The following is an 18,496-nucleotide window of genomic DNA, read 5'->3' on the forward strand; positions in this document are numbered from 1 at the left end:
AGGGTGAGTTCGCCATAAATTACACTTCCATCTGGTTCTATATTTGAATAATTAAGTTTAAAACAGAAAGACTAATGAAACTAATGGTTACCGAATTACTAGATTTTGAAAATCATTGACTGTCTCATTTGCCCTGCTAAAATTAATTGATCTCATTTACATATACAGACTGCAGTTGCTTTAGCTCTGAGAATATTTATCCAAGTTCTTCCACGAAAGTTTCAAAATCCATTTGCAAACTGCAATTCTGTTTCAATTATGCTCATTTGCATGGCGACCAAAGCCTTATTGCTCTCCTAATTAATACTATTATGGTTGTTCCTTTTATTTGAATACAATGCCCTTGTAACTTAAAGAAAAAAAAAAGTTAACCCAGCCAAGCAACTTGAAAAGTACATATGGAAATGATCAGTATAATACAATTTCTTCTGGTAAGAGAAATAAAAGCAAATTCTCCTGTTACAAAACACCAAAAAAAAAACCTCTACAAAATACATTTTTAATAATTTCTACAACACAATACCCTAAGATATTATAACCATGTGATGCTAAATGTTTACGTCTCACAGGATGAGAAGGTATTTCCCAGAATGATTAATGGACGAGATAAACCTTATGGGGTTTCCAAGACATAAAGATACACAAGGATCCAATGACCTGAAAAGGAGCTAAAAATCTTCTAATTTGCTGGTTTTCAACGTGAAGGTCACCACCTACAAATCTGGCGGGTTACAAATTAGCTTTTTTTACAATAAGATAGAAATCTAATAGAAAACACAGAGAAAGAGCAATTATTATTTTGTGAAACTTTTGTGTTGTACATTTTTAGATGTGGATATGTAAATATATGTCAGCATACCTGTGTGTGTGCATGCACATGTGTGAGATGTGTGAGGAGAGCGTGTGTGTGCATATGTGTATTTGTGTAAGGAGGGTGTTTGTGTGTATGTGTGTGAGTCTGTGTGGGGAGGGTGTGTGTGTGTGTGTGTGTGTGTGTGTACCATGGTCACAACATAAAATGTATTTTTTTACTGTGTATCAAGGTAAAAACTTGAAATCCACTCATCTAATCGGCCCCCTTTGTCCAGCAGGGTTTTGGAGAATATTTCAAAGATAATAAATAATAGATTCCTGCATCAGACAGCTTGGGTTCAAATCCTGACAAGTCCCTTCGCTCCCTAAATCTCAGTCTCCCAATCTGTAAAATGGAGAGAGTGACAGCAGCATCTCACAGATGTGTCTTGAAGGTTGAAAGAGAGAGATAATGTGTCTCAAGTGTCAGCACAGCCCTGCCACATACATACATAATAAGCAATAAACACTGGCTGTTGGAGAGCTTCTCTGCCCCTATTAAATGTTATCTGCTTCCAGCTGAATCCATTTCTCAGTCCACACCCGCAACGTTCCCCACTCAGCTCCAGGCGTGTGCGAGGAGGAGAGACACAGGACTGAAAAGGAACTGTGTGCCTCCTCGGACCCCAATCTTATGCTAGCGCAGCCGGAGGACTTTTAGTCACCCTAGAATTCACGACTCCTGGATCCTTTTTTCTCACTCTTGCTTCTTTCAATATGGTTTAACCATATTGAATGGAATATGGGGAAAGGACTATCTTTAAAAAAAAAAAAAAAGTGGACCCTGAGTCTAAATGCTGATGAATCGTGGAGTGATGAGGTTTAGGGTGGCTAAAACAGGGAAATTTTATGGGGGATATGCAAGAAATTGGGCTGAAAATATCATACAATTCGGGGCGCCTGGGTGGCTCGGTCAGTTAAGCGTTGGCTCAGGTCACGATCTCAGGGTTCACGGGTTCGAGCCCCACGTCGGGCTCTGTGCTGACAGCTCAGAGCCTGGAACCTGCTTCGGATTCTGCGTCTCCCTCTCTCTCTGCCCTTCCCCCCGCTTGTGCTCTGTCTCTCTCTCAAAAATAATACATAAAACATTTTTAAAAAGTGGTGAAGCTGGGACTCACAACCTGGCTAACTCTAGAGCCACTGCTCCTCAGGTTCTAGCAGGGTTGGAGAGGGCCATCAGAGGCTTTTTAAACAGGAGATTGGCATGAAGGGACCAGGCAAGGCGAGCAGGTGGAGGCCAGGGGAACTGGAGCCAGAGGGCCCACGGGCGGGCTGCTAATTCCTGCAACAGTCCAGGCAGGAAGGGACGGAGGAAGGAGCAGGCAGTTAGCATTGGATGAGGACACAAAATTTTAGGCAGACCTGAGGGATCCGATCGATACAAACTGGGGTGTGTCTCACGTGAGTCGTGCAGTGACCAGCAGAGGCCCAGGACAACTCCCGCTTTCCACGTGGGAAGAAGTAGCAGAACCTGAAATCGTCACGGCAGCAGGTCCGGGAGGCAGGGGAAGGGGGGCTTCGGTTTGGGGCAAGTTCACCGAGTTGGAGGTGAACCACCATCGAAGACGAAGCAAATTTGCCTAGAAAAAGGCAACAGAGCACGAGGGCAGGGGCTGGAGCCAGACTGCCGGGCTATGAATCTTAATTCTGACACTAGAAAGCTGTGTGACGGAGGGAAAGTTAGCTAATATACGTAAAACATTGCCTGACACAGAGAGAGAACTCGGGATGTGGTAGTTATTAGGATGATTATAGAACCAAATGAAATGAAAAGTCAGGAGAGGCTGTACGTTTCTCCCACATCACTGCTCGCACTCTGGGCCATAGCTCAGAAGCTGTTTTCGGATGGTTTAGGGAGAACCCCGAAATGGGTCCCCTCCCCTTTGCTCCCAGGGCCAGCCCTGTTCCCAATCAGACCGCGGAAACAGAATGGCCTTTGGTATCATCCTCTGTCCTTCACTTATTATTGGGCTGGGTGACTGTCCCGTACTTGACTCTGGACCTGACTCCTTTAAGGGGTCTTTTAGACGTAAATCTATCAGTCCTGTGTTCGTCAGGGGCAAACAGCACACTCTTGAACTCCACCTGGCTTTGCGGGATTTACGTTCTCCGTGAGAAAGGGGCAAAGATGGGGAACTCACATTTGTTAACAAAACACAGGGGCGTCTGGCTGGCACAGATCGTAAAACCTGCAACTCTTGATCTTGGGGTCGTGAGTTCGAGCCCCACGTTGGGTGTGGAAATTGCTTAAATAACCGGCACTTTCCACGGGAAAGACAATGTTCACCAAAGGTAAGAGCCCCACCGGACTCCAGTTTGCTCCTGCTTAAACCACTGAATTTGGGGCAAATGCAATCATGCTCAGGGCTCCCCCCGCTAGCGCCCCTAAGGTTTTCTACGTGCCAGGCCCTGTAGCAGAATAACTGACAATTATCCAAAACTTAAATAAAAATAGGATACAGAGCAGCACGCAAAGAAATACAACTACAACTACAGAAATACCAAGCTCCAACTATCTGTGTAAACGTTTTTTTAATCATCGAGTCAATTCAATCTGGGGGTCCCTTCGCAGAGATTCCAGATATTTATTCCAGCATCAGAGGCTTCTGGCCATGGCTGCCTTCCATCAGCTTCTCTTGACATAGCAGTGGCTGGGGTGCTTCCATGGACCACCCCCACCTTCCCCTGTTTCCCTCATTTCAATCAAGCATTCACCCCCCGTGGACCTAAGGCTCCCATCTTTTATCAGTTCTTAACAGGCATTACAGGGGCGCCTGGGTGGCTCAGTTTGTTGGGCATCTGACTCTTGGTTTCAGCTCAGGTCGTGATCTCACGGTTCATGGGACTGAGCCCCACGTCTGGCTCTTCGCTGACGGTGTGGAGCCTGCTTGGGATTTTCCCTCTCTCTCTCTCTCTCTCTCTCTCTTTGCTCCTCCCCAGCTTGTGCTCTGGCTCTCTCTCAAAAAAAATAAATAAACTTAAAAAAAAAAATAGGCATGACATTTCTTCACCTCCTGAGTGAGGTGCTCCCAGCATGGGTTGGGAGTGCTCTGGGTGACATATGCTTCACCTCCCTTTGTCTTGTTTGGGGTGCTTCTTTAGGTTCTGCCGGTTTCTTTTTTTTTTCAATTTTTTTAAATGTTTATTTATTTTTGAGAGAGAGAGAGAGAGAGAGAGCGGGATAAGGACAGAGAGAGAGGAAGACACAGAATCTGAAGCAGACTCCAGGCTCTGAGCTGTCAGCACAGAGCCTGATGCACAGGTAGAACTCATAAACTACAAGATCATGACCGGAGCCAAAGTCAGATGCTCAACCCACTGAGCCACCCAGGTGCCCCTAGGTCCAGCCAGTTTCTTAAAGAAACCAATCTACTTTCCTGCCTGAATATCTCCAGATTCCCCCTCGCAGCTATGGCAGATGAACTTGTTTCATAACAACCCTCCTTCCAAGACAATTACAAAAGCGAGACAAAAATTTTTCTATCTAAACATATTGGAAGCCCACTAAGGAAGCAAGGATTTCAGGAGCTAAAAGCCTGAAGAGAAAGGAAGCCAGGAGAGATGGTTCTCGCTCTTGGCACCTTTTGGTGATTGACCTGAAAGCTCAGAGATTTCAAGACTCTCAAAGACAAAGGCCCTCGGAACACCCAGCTTCCCGACAGAACCCCAGAAAGGCCAACATCCCAAGGACCAGAATGAACAAATTGCAACTGTATGTTAGTTACCAACAAACACACCTTAAAAACAAAGATGCAGAAAGTGGAGGGTAAGCCAAAAGAAAACAAATTCAAGCAAATACTAACCCAAAAAAAGATGGACCCACCACACGACCGTAAAACCAAGTAACTTTTCGGCTTTAAAGCAAACAAGCACTCTCAGAGAGGAGAGCAATTTCACTATGATGCCAAGAGTGGGTCCACCAGGAAAAGATAACAAGCTCAAAGACTGCGATGACCCGTGTCAGTCAGGATTCATGCAGAGGTGAGGCACGACAGCAGAAAACGGAGCCAGGCAATGTTAATATAAAGAATTGCTGACGGGGCGCCTGGGGGGCTCGGTCGGTTGAGCCTCCGACTTCGGCTCAGGTCATGATCTTGCGGTTCGCGAGTTCGAGCCCCGCGTCGGGCTCTGTGCTGACGGCTGGGAGCCCGGAGCCTGCTTCGGATTCTGTGTCTCCCTCTCTCTCTGCCCCTCCCCTGCTCACGCTCTCTCTCAAAAATAAATAAACATTAAAAGCATTTTTTTAATTAAAAAAAAAAAATGCTAATAGAGCGAAAGGTGATTAGCTACTAAAAGGGATGGGCAGGTTGAACCCCAGGAGGCTGACGAATGAGCGGACGAGGTAGAAGCTGGCCACTCAGAGGAAGGCCCTGCCCAGCTGAGGAGGAGTCCCTGTAGCTGCCACGGGACAACCTGCCTCCACTGTGGTGACCAGCGAACTGGACCCACTCTCATTTCGGACGTTCACCAAGAGGTCGGGTCTCCGTCATGGGCCCCGCACCACCTCCCCCCAAACACCAACGGTGAGGAGAACGAAGTTTGCTGGAAATTATTCAAGAATCCATCAGAGAAGATAGGCCGTCTTTCCCTTTTAATCTTGTCTCATTTCCCTCGCGACCTTCCCCGAGACAAAAACAGAAGTGCTTTGAGAGCCATTCTCCCACAAAGTCACTCCCTTTTTCTTTTTGTTATCCTTGGCCACCACCAACTTCCCCGGGCCTCCCTCGTCTAGCAGAGGACCACAGGGATTGTCCCCACAGCTTCTCAAAACGCGGACGGCCAAACGAAATGGATGCCTAATTTAAATTTTTTTTTTAACGTTTATTTATTTTTGAGACAGAGAGAGACAGAGTATGAACAGGGGAGGGGCAGAGAGAGAGGGAGACACAGAATCTGAAATGGGCTCCAGGCTCTGAGCGGTCAGCACAGAGCCCGACGCAGGGCTCGAACTCGCGGACCGTGAGATCATGACCTGAGCCGAAGTCGGACGCTTAACCGACTGAGCCACCCAGGCGCCCCAATAGATGCCTAATTTAGTAAGAGAACAGCCGGCTCCCGGCATCTTGGGCACCGTCGGCAGCCGGGGCCAAGCAGGGGGGAGGTCCGCCTTGGCCCGGCGACTCAGGAGCTCTGGATGCACACTGAGCAGCCTGGATTTGACCTTCATGTGTTAACGACGCTGGTATGTTTCCCTTCGGGGCTCGATTCTGTGCCGCGGCCTCTTCTGTGCAATTCTTCTCAGCTTCCACGCCACCTCGGAGGCCCTCCTGCCAGCTTAGGTCCCACAGGGTCGCATGGACGGCTTGAGGACGGACAAGGGAAAGGCTCTAAAGAACCCACTGTAAAGAAAATCATTTCATTATGTGCGAAGAGTGTTTCCCCAAAAGATCTGGTCCTGAAACGCCGTTTTGTTTTTCCACCAATAAACAACCCTCAAACGGAGCTGCTCTGGAAAGTCCTATAGGCCATTCATTTGCAGTAACTTAGGGGAGTAGTGTCCAGACCACTGAGCTTGACGGCAGGAAAACGTCACCTTCCGTCGCTGGCTCTGCGATCGCGGACAAGCCACAAAACATCCTGATAAAGTCCACTTCGCAGAGGGGGAAATAACAGTAAATACGCACTTCGTGGGTTTTTTGGTGAGGTGTAGGGGATATACCGGCGATAAATATGGCCTGTAGATAGTAAAGGGTTATTCAAGTAGTATTAAGTCAGTAGAGTTGTTATTAACCTAGCCCTTTGTAGCTACGATCTTTATGCTTGTCATTTTGGCCTCAGTGGCTTCGAGGTGGCCCAAAGGAGCTGGAAGGCAGGTCAATAAGCAATTGGGTTTGAAGAGGGTGGTACTGACCCTGGCGAACGGACCGAGGCCCCCCCCCAGGAGACGGTCCCACCATGCCTGTGGCTCTCAGCAGTGTCCAGTCTCTAGAGGGGCTCCCTTGGCCTCCAGCTGACGGGGCAGGGAGCTGAGACACACGTGTGTGTTTAAGCTCAGTGGAGGCCATGGACCTTGACACACGGGCGTGGAAGAGAAGCGTGCTCAGGACAGGGTCTCCCGTGCAGGTCAGATTTCAGCGCTGATTACAAAGGGGCCCTGGTGAGCGGACCTCGTCTCTGACGGCAAACTAGCCAGTTCTCGTGCCATTCAACACTGAGCTTGGCGTCCACAGAGATCTGTGGATGATGGAGTCAAAGAGCCACACACAGTGAGGCCAGGAGACCAACCGAACAACGGAGAAGAAGGGTCTCAGAGCCTCAGAGACGGCCCCACCACCTCTAATTCACCCATTCTCCCCTGCCCCCCGCCCAACCGACTGCCGGGTGCATTTATTTGCTTCTGTTGTGGATTAGCTGGGGAGCCCTTTGAGGCAAGGGGCGCCCCTTGTTCACACCTGCATCCCAGCACCCACTGACTCAGCAAGCAATCACATTTTGGAAGGGAGGAAGGAAGGAAGGAAGGAAGGAAGGAAGGAAGGAAGGAAGGAAGGAGATGGGAGGGAAGGAAGGAGGGAAGGAAAGGAAGGGAGGGAGGGAGGGAAGGGAAGGAAGGGAGGGAGGGAAAGGAAAGAAGGGAGGGAGGGGTGAGAGAGGAAGGAAGGAAGGAAGGAAGGAAGGAAGGAAGGAAGGAAGGGAAGGGAGGGAGGGAGAGAGGGAGGGAGGGAAGGAGGGAGGGAGGGAAGGAAGGAAGAGAGGAAAGGAGGGAGGGAGGGAAGGAAAGAAGGGAGGAAAGGAGGGAGGGAGGGAAGGAAGGGAGGAAAGGAGGGAGGGAGGGAAGGAAGGGAGGAAAGGAGGGAGGGAGGGAAGGGAAGGAAGGGAGGAAAGGAGGGAGGGAGGGAAGGGAAGGAAGGGAGGGAGGGAAGGGAAGGAAGGGAGGGAGGGGTGAGAGAGGAAGGAAGGAAGGAAGGAAGGAAGGAAGGGAGGAAGGGGTGAGGGAGGGAGGGAAGGAAGGGAGGGAGGAAGGGGTGAGGGAGGGAGGGAAGGAAGGAAGGAAGGGAAGGAGGGAGGGAGGGAAGGAAGGAAGGAAGGGAGGGAGGGAGGGAAGGAGGGAGGGAGGGAAGGAAGGGAGGAAAGGAGGGAGGGAGGGAAGGAAGGAAGAGAGGAAAGGAGGGAGGGAGAGAAGGAAAGAAGGGAGGAAAGGAGGGAGGGAGGGAAGGAAGGGAGGAAAGGAGGGAGGGAGGGAGGGAAGGAAGGAAGGAAGGGAGGAAAGGAGGGAGGGAGGGGAGGAAGGAAGGGAGGGAAGGAAGGGAGGGAGGGAAGGGAGGGAGGGAAGGGAGGGAGGGAGGAAGGGAGGGAAGGAAGGGAGGGAGGGAAGGAAGGGAGGGAGGGAAGGGAGGAAGGGAGGGACAGAGGAAGGGAGGGAAGGAGGAAGGGAGGGTGAGGGAGGAAAGGAAGGAGGGAAGGAAGGAAGGCACCACTGTCCTCCACGACTCGGATGAAGCCATTGCCATGGCACATCCTCACGTCTCTCTCTTCCTCTCCCTCTTGAGGAGGGATTTGCGCTTTTGTCCCACAGGGGAGGGGCTTGCCCTGAGAGTTCTGCGCACAGGGAAAGATTTCCTTCTCTTCTTCTCCGATAACCCACAACCAAGACCTAGAGACTAGACACACAGTTCAGCGCACCCATCCCCCACACCCCCAGATGCTAGCGAGCGTTCCCAAGGTACCACGTCTGATGCTCAAATGTCCCTGCCGTTTTTCCATGGTGCCTGCCCTGATCTGGCCACACCAGGCCCCAAAAGCCAGACAGGAAATGGCATGTGACTGCAGACGCTTGTTTTCTATATGTCACTCATCAAGCATTTCCAAATAAGATTTCTTCTACCCCAGGCTTCTAGCAACTTCTGTATTCTGATGCTTTGACCTCTTGGGGCCTTGCCGATCCTGGAGGAACTTCCCCTCCCCTCCTAGGGTTGGCAGATTCTAGAGACAGTCCCACAGCTCTCCAGTGAGCCTGACTTTCAAATGCAAACCAACCAACCCAGAACCCACAGCCCCCTACCACCTCTATTATTTCCAGTGCAAACCAAACAAATCAGAATCCCCCCCCAGCCCCCCACCTCGAAGCAGGAAACAGGAGAGGAAAACTCACCACGTCATATCAGGGTCTCTGCTCACGGCCCAGCCGGGCCAATGCTGGGTCTTGTACAGCTGTTTGTACCCATATCCAGACTAACATGCTCACGATCTAATGAGATTTCCCTTCTTCCCCAAAGAGAGGGAAATATCAGTAAATTATAAAGGAGCAGAGCTAGGGGCAAGGGCTTTCTGGTCAACCTCTGTCCCTTTGAAGTCCTAGATTCGTTCTGCGGATATATTTTTGTTAATCTTTCTTTACTTTTGGGGAGGGGAGGGGCAGAGAGAGAGGGAGACAGAGGATCCGAAGCAGGCTCTGTGCTGACAGCGGAGAGCCTGATGCGGGGCTCGAACTCACCAACCGCGAGATCATGACCTGAGCCGAAGTCGGACACCTCACCGACTGAGCCACCCAGGCGCCCCTCATTCTGTGGACATTTATTGCGCACCCTTGGCTGGGCGCTGGGGGTACGGGAACGAACCGGATGCGTTCCTTTAGCACAAGGAGAGTACAATCGAGTGAGGGGTCAGGCGTGTGAACAGAAAGGCCAATCGGAGTTACAGACGCTAAAAGAGAAGTTCGTGGGGACACAAAGTTGGAGCTGTCGTTTCCGCTGGAAGAGCACATGGTCCACGAGAGGCCACCGGAAAGGCTCCGAGGGCGGCGTAACAATGACTCCTGTATGTATAGCATATTCTGCAGACTCCAAAGGCGTGTTCACACTCTTTACTCGGCCTGCTGGTCTTCTCAGCGCGGCCACGGTCGGGAGTATGATCCCCACGTTAGTTTGCAGATGAGGAAGAAGTAGCTCAACCTTACGGAGTCTCACCAAGCGTTTCACAGGTACTTCGGTCTCCTCCGATCCCCACGACAACCCAAGGAAACGGGAACCGTGGTCCTTCTCGTATCGCAGACGAAGAAACAGAGAGAGGGGCAGTGCGACCGCCCAGCAAAGCACTGGAGAGCGAGACTTCAACTCCGCAGTGTGAGGCCAGGCCCCACGTCCTGGAGGAGTCCTCTGGGCTGCCTCTCGGGAGGGCTTCGCTCCAAGTGAGGAGGCTGGAAGGAGGCAAATCCTGCAGGAAAATCCCGGCGCTCATTCTCGAAGCCCAGTGCTGTGTTCACTCCTCCCGGAGACAGAACAGTTCGCGAGTATGGAAAACCTAGAAACAAAAGGAGGGAGACAGAAGGGAGGGAGCCCACTTACCTTTGCTGGGTGCCTGTTTCTGTCCCAGGCGCCCTACAGGGCAGTGACAGACACCATCTCGTTTCCTCTTTAGTACATCCCGGAAGGCTGCAGCCCTGATTTTTCTCATCGGTGCACAGGAAGAGACCTAGTTTGAGAGGACCAGCGGGCAGCACAGGTCTTAACCCTAGAGGTAGCTCCCGGTGACTGAGCCCGGGCCTGCTGACCCCAGTGAGCAGGTTCTGGCTCATTCCACTGGGAGCCCAGGGGGACCCGCTGCCAGGGCCCGGGTGGGCAGACGTGGCCTTCAGAAGGGCCTGCCCCGGGCTCGGCACTAGGACGCTCAGATGAAGAAGCCTGGCGTCCACCCTGGAGGAGTCACGGCATGCAGGATCTTGCCACCATCTGCGGGCAGGGAAGGACACACAGGTGGGAGGGGGTCCTTGCCTGTCCCTTCAGCATTCTGCGATCCCCCCGGCCCTTCCCTTGAAGCCAGAAACAGGAGGGGAAACATCAGGGCACCATAGCCCGGCTCACGTTCCGGCAAGGAGCGTGTTCCCCTGCACGGCCACGGTGAGTTCCGGGAGAGGCCGGGTTACGCCGGCACCAGGCAGAGGGCACAGGCTGCCCTGCGGATTCCTGGGCGGTGTGGACGCCCCAGATGCTCGCTCTGCGCGCTCCAGGCTGCGCACCCACGCAGGGCTACAGACATTCATTGACTCCTCCGGGCCTCCCAGGCCCAGAAGCCTTTGCATTTCCCCTTCTCTGTTTTGTTTTTTGGTTTTTTTTAACATTTATTTATTTTTGAGAGACAAAGTGCGAGCTGGGGAAGGGCAGAGAGCGAGAAAGAGAGGGAGACACAGAATCGGAAGCGGGCTCCAGTCTCCGAGCTGTCAGCACAGAGCCCAAGCGGGGCTCGAACCCGCGCACCACGGTGAGCTCACGACCTGAGCCACGTAACCGACGGAACTGCCCAGGCGCCCCTCCCCTTCTCGGTTTCACCGCAGGCCCGGGAAACTGCCCGCGTATTTCGTAAGCTGAGCGGAAGAAAGCAGAACTGTGTCGTCCGCGGGGGACTCTCCGCTCGCAACGCGTCACGTGCACGTGGTCCCAATACGCGAAACAAGACTCGGAGGCTGGGGGGCGACCCCGCGGAGTGGCGGAGGAAGGAAGGAGGCTCCAGGGAGGGTGTGGGTTCTTTGCGCCGGACTCCCACCCAGAACGCCGTTGCCACCGCCCTCGACAGAAGGAGCGCGGCCGCCCAGCCAGTGGCGCGGGGACACGCTCGCCACGGCACAGACCACCCCCACGCTTCGCCACGCGCGTCTCGAGAAAGCAGGGGCTTGGGCTGCACACGTTTCGACCCCTTTGCAAGAACCCAGGAGTCAGCCAGACCACAAAGGGATTTAGGAGAGGAGCCCAAAGGCTAACAGATTTTTCACCGGGGACACGCAGTTCTCCAGGCGGACGCATTAGTTAGTTCAAGGGCAGGCGAGGGCGGCTGGGGTACAGCCGAGCTTGGCGGGGACGCTGGGTTGCCACTTTCAGAGTGTTTCTGCGGTGGGCACCTCACCCTGGCCTGTGCCGCCAAGACAGATAAGCTTGGTCTAGCCTCCATTCTGGAAGGAGCGCGGCTAGACTGCCCCCCACCCTGGAAGCCTGGACCTCGCACCAGGGGGCGCACCCGCATTCAGATGGCTTCTGATGGGCTCCTTCAGTAGCTCGGAAAGTCCATGATTGACTCGGGATGTTACTGCAGGAAGAATCTCCATGAAGCACCACTCTGAGACTTTGCTGGAGACCTCACCTACCGTCACCAGAGGCCCTTTTATATCAGCTGTACAAAACAGGTTGAAAACTTGTGCTAAGTTAATGGGGCCGGTAATTGGTGAGCAGGAGTCCATTTGGGTTAGATTTACTAAATAGTTCATTTTAGCGTCACTATAGACAACCCAGTTGGCAGTCAATACAGAGAAGGCGTCGTTTATTACCTCCAGTCACCCCTGAGTAGTGCACATCGGGGCATCTGAGACCGTGGCCCGTCTTCGACTGGCTTTCCTCACTTGACCTGTGTGTCACCCCTAGTTCTACGGCCCCACACAGTCACTCCCCACCTGGTCTCCATCCCTCCGGCCCTGCCTGGTGACAAGATCGGTCTAGACACTGATTACCCAAGATAGTCAGAACTGCTCTGAACGGCTCTGACCAACTTTGTCCAGAGCCACACGGATGCCTCCTGCTTGGCTCTTCACAGCTATCTGATGCGACAGAGTCTTTCTGTTTTCATGGGGTAAATAATGAAACTGGGATGCAGAGAAGGCCCACGGTAGACAGAGTACAAGTTGTGGAGGCATAAAGACAGGGTTCGACTCCAGCCCTCCTCCTTCCTGAGCGACCTTGGACAACTCATTTAGTTGCCTTGGACGTCAGGCTCTTCATCTGTAAACGAAGAACAATCCACCGGGTGACGGAGGAAACTGAGTGAGACAGCATGAAAAACATGTAAATCTCCACCAAGAAACAGGACAAGGCAGCAATGTGGCATTGGTGAAGGTAAAAGGGTCCCCTGGTTCCAGCCGACTGTGCTCAATCCTTGCAGGAAGCTGGGTCCAGAACTTCATTCCGAGTTCAAAGAGGTCAGGAAACTGAAATCAGATTGTTAATAGAAATTATTGGAAGAGGGGCGCCTGGGGGGCTCAGTCGGTTAAGCGTCCGACTTTGGCTCGGGTCGTGATCTCACAGTTTGTGGGTTCGAGCCCCGCATCGGGCTCTGTGCCGACAGCTCGGAGCCTGTGGCCTGCTTCGAATTTTGTGTCTGCCTCTCTCTCTGCCCCTTTGTCTCTCTGTCTCTCAAAAATGAATAAATGTTAAAAAAAAAAATTCTTTTAATAAATTTTTTGAAGAAGAGAGTATTATGCCTTCCTTTAAGAAGATGAGTATTATGCCTTCCTTTAAGAAGATGAGTATTATGCCTTCCTTTAAGAAGATGAGTATTATGCCTTCCTTTAAGAAGATCTCTTAACCCAGTCGTTGTTGGCTTCAAAGCCAAACTCACATGGATGAAACCACTAGAAGCCAAAGGTACGATCTGCCTGATACAAAAGCAGACCGGATGGGGAGCCAGGAGGGAGGAAGGGAAGTCTGGATTTGAAGCCAGGGTAGGGGGCTATGATGGGAGTTTCTACTCAAGGTAGCCAAAGTGGAAAAATATCAGAAGGTGAGTACAACCCCAATTCCTTGGCCAAGAAAAACAGTAACGCTTCCTTTCACTGAATGCCTAATACACGCTGAGAGCTCGTTGGGTTTTCTCATCACCACGAAACTATTTTACGGATCATAAAACGGAGACCCCAAGAGTTAAATCCCTTGACAGAGGTCAAACAACTAGTAAATGGCAAGACCAGGATTCAAACTCAGATCTGTCGGGCCCTCCCTGTTGTGATAGAGAACCGTGAGGCTCACGTACGGGAAATCTCGGAGACCAAGAGGAGAGGAAACTAGGAAGCAAAGTCAAGGGCCAAGTTTGAGAAAAAAATCTAATGGACCGTAAGCAAGGGGAGAAAGAGGCTAAGAGGGAGGCCTCTACCCGGTAGCTCTCAGGTGTCTGGGGTTGTGACTCTCCTGGCCACCTGGATGGGACAGACTGTTTGAAAGCTACGGTAGCTATTGGGGAGATATTAAAGTATCAAAGAAGCATTCAGTGAATACCCAAGAAATCAGGGAAGAAATCCTGGAGGGGCCTGGGGGTGGCTCCGGGCTCGCTCTCTTCAATGTTTTAAGACCTCCACGCTCCTCCAAGCATTCACCAGGGCACCCAAGGCCGTTTTATCTTCTCGTACGTTCCACTTACAACACGTCCTTTTTGCAAACAAGCACAGTAACAAGAGAACATTTTTCACCTCCTAGCGGAAGTTGCCTCTTTTGGCCGACTTTATTGATCCTCTCGACGTCCTGTAGGATTTGGTGAGAATGCAGGCAGCACGGAACATTGGAACACCTTGGTTAGGCATAAATGAGGCATCATTTTGATTCGTAACTATGTAGTGAGCATTTTCCATAAGCCCAGCACTGCACCAGGTACCAAGGATAAGGAGCAAAACGCAGGTCACTGATTTCGAGGAACTCAAGAGCTGGTGGGCAAGACAGCGGGAGAGACGACACTGAAACTCAGAGCAGTAAGCTTTCCGCTTCAGGGAAACACGAGACACTACTCACCAGGAGCCAAAGAATGTGGTGTCAGTTTACCCACTAAGTCTATTTTTGGAAATTGACGCTTAATACGTAAATATGCTCGTTGAGGCACAACTTCTAATAATCGAAAGCAATATATATGCCCAGTAATTTGAACCATTAAGTAATTTATAATGCATCCATTCAATAAAGACTTCTGCTTCTATTTAAAAAAAAAAAAAATGGTGCTATAAGTTTGTTTTTTTTTTATACCAGGAGGAAATGCTTGCGTTGTTACGTTAAATTAAAAAGTAGTGGGGCACCTGGGTGGCTCCGTCGGTTGGGCGGCGGGCTTCGGCTCAGGTCATGATCTCAAGGTTCCTGAGTTCGACCCCCGCGTCAGGCTCTGTGCTGACGGCTCGGAGCCTGGAGCTTGTTTCGGATTCTGGGTCTCCCTCTCTCTCTGGCCCTCCCCCGTTCATGCTCTGTCTCTCTCTGTCTCAAAAATAAATAAACGTTAAAAAAAAAAAAAGTAGTTACGCTCTGCTTAGAACATAGAAAAGAAACCTGGAAGACCATATCCAAGTGAGTACTGATACGTGTAAAGCAAGCAAAAAACCTAGTTTATGTGCCAGTTACTGTGATGTGAATACTCCCACCGTGACTGATTTCAAGCTGCCAATGGGACGTCACTATGCGGTGACATATATTCCCCACTGAAATGGGGAATAAACGCCTTCATTTAGCTCCTGCGAGCGGGCACCAGCCAGCATCAGCACCTCCGGCAATAACCTCAAGATGCTGACATCGTTTAGAGGACGTGATTCTGGGCAAGGTTAGTTTTTATCTATACTTTCCAAATATTCTGTACTGCAGTGAAGGAAAAGAACAGCATATTTGGAAAGCTCTTTTCTCCGGGGGAATAGCCTCCTAGCAAGCGTGGCCATTCGCCGCGGGTCCTATTTGAGGGACCTGCCTGGCACACGGTACTAAATGATTCCTGTGATTTATTTGGTCTCCCATTTTGCTCACTGAACAATGTCAGGAGCCGGAGTGCGCCAGGGAACCCAGCCCTTTCTTTGTCCTGACACAATTCACCCAGCAACCTCGGAGAGACAGAGGCAGGCAGTGCCCTGAGACCTAAGCCGGGAGAAGGAAGTCATCACAAAACTATGCTACAGCCAGCTGGGACCCTGGCCCACAGTCAGCCACGCCACGGACACGAAACCTTTTTCTGGAGCCCTGCGGGTTTTTAATGAAACTGGAATGCAGTGTTAACCACCAAGAAGCATGATGTCAAATAGGTGGACCCTGAGGCTGGTCATCTGTCCTCGGTTTTCTCATCTACAAAATGGGGACATCAGGACCGGAAAAGGGATTCATGATCAGTGGGAAGCTGGTGGTCTCACAGACGGCCCCAGAGGCTTCAGGACGGCAGGGGCACACACACGTTTCCTATCTGCCACCGCGGGCAACCACACGCTTACGTTTTTGCAAAAACCCCAGACAATTTTGCCCTAAATACACAGCTATCACATAGCGAGGAAAAAAAAAATGAAGTTTTTTTTAGAAAGTCAGATTTCTTTCATATCCAGACCTGCAGCTCAGGCCGCAGGGCCCGATTTCAGAGAAGCAGCAACACACAGCTTCCGTCCCCCCATCTTAATGGCAGTTTCCACCCATCCCCTTCCCGCCAAGAGACCGGGTTTCATTGGAAGAGGTGACAAATTGCTAAGTGCGATTCTGTGCCGCTCGCACGCAAAAAAATACGTACCTTGACTGAATTCACAGAAATTGCACTCCGCTCGCAGGAAAGGTGCTAATCTCTCAGAGCACCAAGTGGAAATAGATAACCAGGACCAAGAGCTTCAGATCCTCGAAAGAACCCGCAGTCCAAGCTTTCCCTTCCTCACCGAGGAGAGATGTGCTCATCAGCACTTCTGGCACCAAAGGAGAGAAAACTGCTTGCTCTGGAGCAGAACGAGGCACAGAGACTCTCCAGCTCTCTGCAAAGGCCAGACGGCAGCAATCATGTGCTCCCTCTGGAGCCACGACAACCAGCCTTCAGTGGCTCTTTTCTTCCCCTCTGACCAGAATTGGGGCAGCAGACTGATTTCAGTCTGGGATTTCATTTTAAACGCGTTCCTCCAGAGTAGCCATGTTTTTTTCTATCCAGGGATCGGAAGGAACTGGAGATTAAAAAAAAAAAAGAACAAAGATCAAAAGCAAACAAGCTTTGATGATTGATTTTGTGCATCAACTCGGCTAGATTCTCGTGTCCAGTTGCTTGACCAGACACTAGTCTAGATGTTGCAGTTTGGGTTGAGATTAACATTGACGGCAGTAAACTTTGAGTAAAGCAGCTCACCCTCCATAGGGCGGGTGGGCCTCGTCTCATCAGTTGAAGACATTTAGAGCAAAGCCCTGTATCTCAAGAGAAGGAATTCGGCTTCCAAAATGCAACACAGAAATTCAGTCTGTTTTCCAGCCTTCAGACTCAAGACTGCAACATCCCCTTTAACCTGGATCTCCAAAATACCACTTGCCCTATAACAGATTTGGGACTTGTCAGCCCCCACCATCGATACATGAATGAATTCCTTAAAATCTTGACAGATAGATGATAGATGGACGGATGGATAGATGATAGATGGATGGATAGATAAATAGATAGATAGAAAGATAGATAGAATCTGTCTCTATGTATAACTTTAGATATATAGATTCTGTTGTTCTATTGGTTGTGTTTCCCTGGAAAAGCCTAATGAATACATCAGCAAACACCCCTCTAATGTCAAAAACGAGCAGTCCCGTGGGGCAGACGATTTGCCAGGAGACCTAGGGAGGGTCCCAGTGCAGGTGGGAGCCGCTGGGACCACAGATATGGCCCCTGCTGGGAGCTCTCCCATGATTACCTCGTGTGATCAGCTCATGTAAAGGCACCTGGCAGGTCTGAGGCCTGGTCTATGGGGCTAAACTGCACCCCCCAACGCCAGACTCCTCACCCCCACCTCCCCAGCAGCCAGGAAGTGTTGGCTAGAAGCCTTATTCTCACAGTGGGGATGGATAGGAGGCACAAGGCACCCGCCCCGGGTTCCACTGTTCAGGGAGAAGAGCCGACTTTGCGGGCCATGCCCCGCGGTGTTGCACAGCCGCTCCGAGACCCTGTGCCAGACTGAGCGAGGCGAAGGGGACAGAGTGAGAGGGAAGGGTCAGTGACAAGGCGTGCACCAGAGCGGCGGTCGTACGCAAAAGCGTCACTTCCACAGCTTAGAAAAAAGAAAAGCAGGTTCCAAAGCTCTGAAGGAATGTTCTGCTCAGAAAGTACAGGATGGGGCCCGGAAAAGGACTTCCAACATACCCCCAGGAGATTCTAATACAGACGCTGCATGGCTCACCAAGGGCGGCCACTTGGTTGGCCAGGCCAGTGGCAGTGGCTAGTTAGTTGATACACCCCGGAGAAGGGAATGCCCCTCGCCCCATCTCACCTGCACTTTGGTCCAGGCAGCGGGAGCAGAGCCGAGCCCAGGCGGAGGATGGTCATGGGCCATCCGATCTCTGGCCATCCCACCTTCCAGCTCTTTCTGTCCCATCCCGGTGGAAGAAGCAGTCTTCTGGGACAGGGACCGAAGACCGCGTCCCTGTAGCTCCTCTGGGAGGCGTCGACTCAGCTCGAAGCTTTGGGGAGGGAAAAATCCAATTCCAGCCAGGGCCGTGAGTCAAAGGTTAATCTGAGGTAGAATCTCACCGAGCTGACATTCATTTTCCCTCCTCCATTAGCAGAATGGTGATCAAGAAAATGTCATCAGTCAACGTGAGGGGCTAGAGAAGGGCGACGCTCAGATTCATGTTCCACCTTGATGTTTGAGCACAGGGACTGCAAGTGACTCCCTCAGTGCCATTACCTTCTCCGTGGTGGCCCTTGTCCAGCTCCCTCCTCCCGTTCAAGGTCAGTGCCTCACTCTTCCTTCATTTCCATGTTAATGAGCCGCCTCCCAAGCAGCTCACTCCCTTTCCTGACTCTCCAGCCCCTCCTCCCCCGCCCCTGCGGACTTGCCTCCGGCCTGCCTGCCGCGGCTAACTGTTCCAGAAGCATTACCCAGCCATCTTAATCACTCCTTCCTTTCTCCTCAGTGACCTGACCGGAGGCGGAAACACCACCCCATGCTTCTCCATCCGTCATGTTAACTACCCCGCAGTTGCTCATAAGGGTC

The 18,496-nt window shown here is 51.3% G+C and overlaps 1 long non-coding RNA gene across 2 annotated transcripts; it reads right to left on the reverse strand.

Annotated features, from left to right (window-relative positions):
• Window positions 1-5,877: 5,877 nt before the first annotated feature.
• On the reverse strand, window positions 5,878-18,074 carry LOC109268405 (uncharacterized). 2 transcript variants are annotated; one of them, XR_008418104.1, is made up of 4 exons: window positions 17,771-18,074; window positions 16,057-16,471; window positions 8,942-10,517; window positions 5,878-6,191 (listed from the first exon to the last, which is right to left on the reverse strand). It is a non-coding gene; the product is annotated as an uncharacterized LOC109268405 (long non-coding RNA). The 2 variants fall into 2 exon arrangements; XR_008418103.1 differs by having other exon boundaries at window positions 5,878-7,026.
• Between the last annotated feature and the right edge of the window lie 422 nt (window positions 18,075-18,496).

The sequence above is a fragment of the Panthera pardus genome, unplaced genomic scaffold (assembly GCF_024362965.1).
Source record: "Panthera pardus isolate Hobbes unplaced genomic scaffold, ASM2436296v1 HiC_scaffold_26, whole genome shotgun sequence".
Lineage (NCBI taxonomy): Eukaryota > Metazoa > Chordata > Mammalia > Carnivora > Felidae > Panthera > Panthera pardus.